Here is a 6,273-nt window from a genome sequence, read left to right as displayed (position 1 = left end):
GGACTAACGTACAAAATCACCTGGTACTGGACAGTCATTCCGCGGTTGAGTAGACATTTCAACCCACAAACCGCGATGGAAGTTTCGTCTGAATTGCGGTACAAAACAAACAGTCATACACTGCACTGAACTAGATGCTGTTACGAGCCCGGTGGAGTCAGACCACTACAAAACACCAACTACAATGGAGATAAGATAAGCAATGCAAGAACAAAGGATTTCCCGTCCCGGTGACTTTCCGTGTTGGGACTCTATGTGATCAGTATTCAGCGGTCTTCAGCGTTAGCATTTTCTCCTAGTGTAAGAAATGTGCATCACCCGGGCAATTCACTAGCACCCTAAGGCATACAAACAAAACAGCAGAGACTAGGCATCCAGCCAACACCCAAACTGAGCCGGCAATCTGAGTAGTTCGTTTAGTGGTCGTTTGATAAAGTTTTTCGCCACCAACTGGTGGCACACTTAAACTACACTTCGTTTTGGGAGTGAAAAATAGAAATGATAAAATTATATAAACTGCTGTTCCCACTCTAGTGCCTGGTGCCAGAAAGAACTTACTGACAAGGGTACATAACAGCCATATTCCGAACCAGCGAGTGAGTGTGTGCGAGTGAGAAATTTAAACTGCCCCGGTGCTACTTAAAGGGCACTCACTATCTGATATTGATTCAGTCCGTCTACTAGGCGTTTAGTGAACACCCATCAACATCGATCGTGATTTTATGAGATGCCTGAATGGTGATCACATTCGGTCGTCTTTCTGTGGCGTGCATGAACACTCATCAGCTTTTGCTGAATTGATTGAATAGTTCGCAGGCCTGGATGCTTGCCGGCTTCCCTATTCAGATTTTGATGGAGTTTTATGGTCTCCGTGGTTTAGGGCATCCTAGGGTTACTTTCAGGAAACTGACCTTCCCGATGAACAAAAATACTCTCATTTGCACAATGGCTTCGTTTGAACGGGGGACTCGACTGAACCCAGATTAACCTCTCGTGTATACTGGTGTCCTTCAACTGGATTGTAAATTAAACTACATTTCAGAATTCTGTCCAATGATGGGTTGCTTCATTACACTCGGTGCGCAAATTTCTCGCGGTGTTCTTTGGATAAATTGCCTAACATTTACAGCACTCGAAGATGGCTGGAACACCTAATGCAGGAATGTGATGGTTGACTCAGTCGATGTTCCCGGGACAAGCGAAATGTGAATTGGCATCTCGTTTTCGTTAGCTGCTGGTTACCCAACGTAACTGAAGTCCATTGGTACTCAAAATAGGAGATTGATCGGAGGGTCGGTGGTTTGAGCTCGACCCTGGAAATTCGACTGCTCTTGTCCAGAACTGGGCAGCATCCGTCGTGCTCCCCTTGGTGGAACGGAACCACAACTGAACGATTACTTCATATATTTGATTTTTGTTACACATGAACTCCCGCAAAATTTATGGAGACGTGATCGTCACGTGGACCAACGATTCATACTGGCTGGATCCATTTACGAAGGCTGTACTGAATGTCTACTGACGGTAAAAGCTTCTATACACATGGAACTTCCAAAACTGATGACTCCATAGTAAATTCGTCAACACTGGCTCAAAACTGTGAAGGGTTGTGTCACTTTTGGCAAAAAACACAGAATTCGCTGACAAATGGCAGGAACAATGTGGGGCGATTGGACAGGCACTTCGGGAAAACCTGCGGTGAACATATGGAGCCAAGTGAATCGGATGGTTTGTGGGATATTTTCAGTCAACCAAGCCAGGATGAAACTGCAATCTGGCTCCTAAATAGCTTCACACGTCATTCGCTCCCGACAGCTAATATTGAGAAGAAAACATAACGCCCTTGACAACAGATTAAGTAATGGAACACATGCTCATACGAATACGCCAATGAGCCTGTTGCCTACTCTCACAGTCGCCCTGGATGACATCAGGGCAAATTCCCATTACTTGTCAAGGGAGCGAATGACGCGTCAAGCTATTTAGAAGCTAAATTGCAGTTTCATACTGGCTTGGCTGACTGAAAATATCGGGAAGTTGTTTATTGCAAGTTGTCTATTCACCTCTTCAAATGAGGTAGTATGAAATCTGTTTGTTACCCTACTTCAGTTTACCCTTTCTGCTCTCCACTGTTGCGTCGAATATTTTGGTGTGTTAAAGGCGTTAGCCGGTTAAAGAGGTACAAGTAATCTGAGAACGAACGGTATCGGGTGCGTCTGGATCACTATGAAGCTTTCCGGCACGTTTCCCCTTTCATTGTTTCATTATCTCAGTCGAATTCGCAACGATTCCGGATGGTTGTAGGGAAGCAACGCGAAGTAACCCACATGCCGAACGCCAAGGAAGACAAAACTGATCATGAGCTGTCCAAAAACATTCAGCAAGCACATGAGTATTCCAGTTGAAGTTTCTAATCCTGCTGTACGTTTAATACATAGCCCATATTTGTGTACCAACCGCCCTTGTTCTCAGTATCGAGACATGGGTAGCGGTACCCGAAATTAGCAACACGTCTCAAGAACCTCTCCATCCAAACAAAACGGGCAAAACTAAACTACGGCGGGAAACTTCAGATGCTGGCGGTAACAACGGTTTGGGATATGAAGTAGGGAGCTTGACTGTAGGTAAACGTAGGTTTCTCTTCCTCACTGGAACGCCTTCGCCAGTGGACGTCTACATTTGCAGTTGCGGCAGTGCTGTCTATTCACCGGGATCAGCTTACCGTTGCGGGAATTACATTTTACGGCTGCGAAGAGCAACGCAAATTCATGACGATCAAGTAAACCAGCATTGAGGTTGCTTCAAATTCACCAAGTGATTGTCTCCCGATATGAGCCTCATTTCGAATGAAGAACTCGCTGACTATATTGATATGCATTAAGTAGTTGCTCACGCTCAAGATTGCCTGGACGTCTCCTCTTTCTCGTCACAGGTGAAAACGGCTCAAAGATTTGAGGTCTTTCTTCAAAACCGAGACCCTGAAAAATTGCGACATAATGAGTGGCTACTCTCCAAGCACACGGCCGAGGTCAACATCCTCCTGGGGGTGTAAGGCCGTGATCTGAGCACACCATCCTGAGTATGGTGTTATATAACTTCAAAATCATTGGGGGATAGTTCACGACGCTTCGAAACCGCCAAACTTCCAGCTGAGACAGCATCATTTTGGTGCAGTTTCTCATTGATCAGCGACTTCTGTGTGGCCGCCAAACAACCTTTTCCGGCGAGAAGCGTGAAACCACGCACAAGCCTCCTATCATTCCATGTGGAACCACGAACCCGAGGACCTATAATGGGGTCATTAATTGCTGTAGTCGAGTTAACTACAACCTGTCACTGTCTTCAGGTATTTAGAACAAACCATGTGGAGAGGCTTCTCGGATAAACCATGTTGGTCGTGTTAACTTTGATTTCCTGATATAACTGAGCCAGTCCTATAAACAGGCAGACTGTGTCGAACTCGACTATGATGGTAGGCGTTTATGCTACTGAAGTGATTTCTAACACCCTAACCGTCATTGGAATGTGAAGTGGTCACCTAGTGTCTTAAACATATGATGGCGTTCGAACTGACTGATCCAATGGACAATTCAAAATATCTAATATTGCGCTGAACATATACTGCTATCGCCTCATCATTTCGGTTCATCGGTAGATCATAATGACCTTGGAATTTTCCAACTGGGAGAATTCCCATCCCCTGAAATAAACACTAAATAGACGCTTATCAGTGCATTAACAAATAAGATAGTATCCGATTCCATATACTAGATCTATACTAGATCTATACTTTACTTTTGTGTTGAAGGATCCCATTGAGCAAGAAACATCACTTACGAAACTGGTTCTCGAGTAGCACTGATGTTCAGCGAATCGCTCGCATTATCATCTCGGTTTGCTCAAAATTACATTGACTAAATTTTTGCGGATCAGACTGAAGGGCAGTGTCGGATTGCCCGTTTGCTTGTCGAATGAGGACATGGTACTGCTCACTATTTCGCATGCCAATTTCTAGAAGTTACATGCATGAATTTAATGTTCAGACCATGCTTTTCATCCTTTTGGGGCTTAAAATTGAACAAACTAATAGCACCATTATGTGTGACCAGGGCGAATCTTGTAACCACAAACTGTTCGTTCGAAGTACAAATAAGTCCTTGATCACTCATGTGTACTTAAAAATGGGTCTTGGGTTGCCATGAGGCGTGAAAATCTGACTGAATCTTTTAACTTGGCTGGAAAGTTTGCGAAAGACCTCGTCATGGGTCTTGGGTTGCCATGAGGCGTGAAAAAAACATGATTAGAATGGGAGTAAAAATTTTGAACAATTAATCGAATGACTAACGCAGTTTCTTGCATGGAGTCCTGACACTGTAGGTGGAACACCCGAATGCTTTGAAAAAAAATACCCACAATTCTTTATTGCAGTGTCATCAAGCCGCTGGTTCTCGCCAACTCCAAATCCCCATGGCATTGAAATAACTTTTCGTTGTTTGTCCAGCTTATTTGCTTTCCCAGAGGGAAAAAATTGCCTTAACAAGCTGAATTGACTTGATGGGGTTTAAAGTGAGTACGGCTATCTCCGAGGAATTAGCGTGACATCCGTTGTGACCCAAATGTCTCTTGAGCCCAAATTCTGTTGTTTCACGAAGGAATTTGAAGAGAAAGCCCAAGAACAGGAAGCCGTATTCGAGGCTGGCAGGGGTTGTGTGAACTACAATTTCACAATTCGTCGAGTGTCAGAACAATCACATGCCTACACGAGCTCCAAAATTTGGTTATCCCTTGACATCGATGATAACACATTTGATTCTGTCGTTCATTTCTACACTAGAGAAATAATCGAATTGCAGCCAAACATAATGGCAATAAAATATGACCCACTGACACATGCGATATGCGTTACCTATTTGCATACGATTCTCATATAGCCCCATGCATAAGCCAGTAACATACGAGGGAATTTAGCTTGAGTGGCCTACCGTATGTTTATTTCAAATACAAAATACTTGATATTAAAAAGTAATATAGAATTATTTGCTCATGTTAGTTTGCAATCCTGGGATGGATCTGTTCATGGTAACGACAAATGCCGTAGCGACGTCGGTGGTCTTTGTTGAGACTTATGAGACCTGATGGAGTCAGCAGGTCACTACAGGCTACGGTACTGCAGAGTTCGGGAACATTTTTCCAATATGGTGAAGCTACAAAGCAAGATCGGATGATTAGCGGTGGCTTGAATACCATCGAATTCCGCAAATTCCTTCTACTCGGCTACCCAAAGCGACATAACGTATAGCACTGAAATATTGTGGAAAACGAAAACAGGCTAATAAATGCGTGTACAGTATATTTGTAATGTACTACTCATAAGGTTGCTGAAAATCCATCGACGAAAACAGGCCAATAAATGCGTGTACATTACAAATATGCATGCATCGCGATATTTCAAATATCGTAGCGACTGAAATAGGAGGCGGCCTGGTGCAGCACATTCAGTTGCCTGAGAATATCATAAACGAGAGATTCAGCTGGGTTCCAGGTAAGTCTCTCGAAAGAACCAAATTAGTTTGCAGATGAGTGTATATTCGCTAATTTCGTGTGTACAGACGTTTCGTCTTCTATTCACCGACTTTTCCAGTGAAAAATCACAGCCATGTAGGAAATCAAGTAGTAGGGGACCATTAGTGTATATTCACAATTTGAAAACCCTTCCGTGTGGACTTTGGAAAGAAATTGAGACTCAAACCGACAAAAAAGCAACTGAAACATACTTGATGTCGATAATTTTTCCGGGAGTCGGAGCGAGGCAAAAGGACAAAACAGTTCTTTGACGGCTTGTTGTTCAATATCGATGACCAGTTGTGGACGCCGACGGCTTTCAAGCATGCAACAAGGTCGATGCAGAACAAGAACGCAATAAGAAGCGAACAATGACGCTTCATATGCGGGTTTACTCGAAGTTCCATGTATCTGGAATTTTATACTATTCGCCTCCTGGAAATCGAACTTTGCCTCACACATATATGGCGAATGTGTGAAACGGCTGCCCACCACAAATTTAATGGGTCCGCGGTACGCTATTCAGGGTAAGGTCGGCCATTTCGATTTCCTTGCTCAATGACTGATCATTTGCGGAGACGTTTTACAACAATGTGTGCGCCTTCGTTATTCGCGTTTTTTCTAGGGGAAACGGGGATCATTTCGTTGAGCGCGGAGACTACTGAGCCGTAAACTGAGGCTGCAAATGGTTTTGTATAGTGGCTGGACGCA

Source organism: Opisthorchis viverrini (assembly GCF_000715545.1).
Source record: "Opisthorchis viverrini unplaced genomic scaffold opera_v5_76, whole genome shotgun sequence".
Lineage (NCBI taxonomy): Eukaryota > Metazoa > Platyhelminthes > Trematoda > Opisthorchiida > Opisthorchiidae > Opisthorchis > Opisthorchis viverrini.
The sequence above is the reverse complement of the archived record's forward strand: the minus strand, read 5'-3'. Positions refer to the sequence as shown.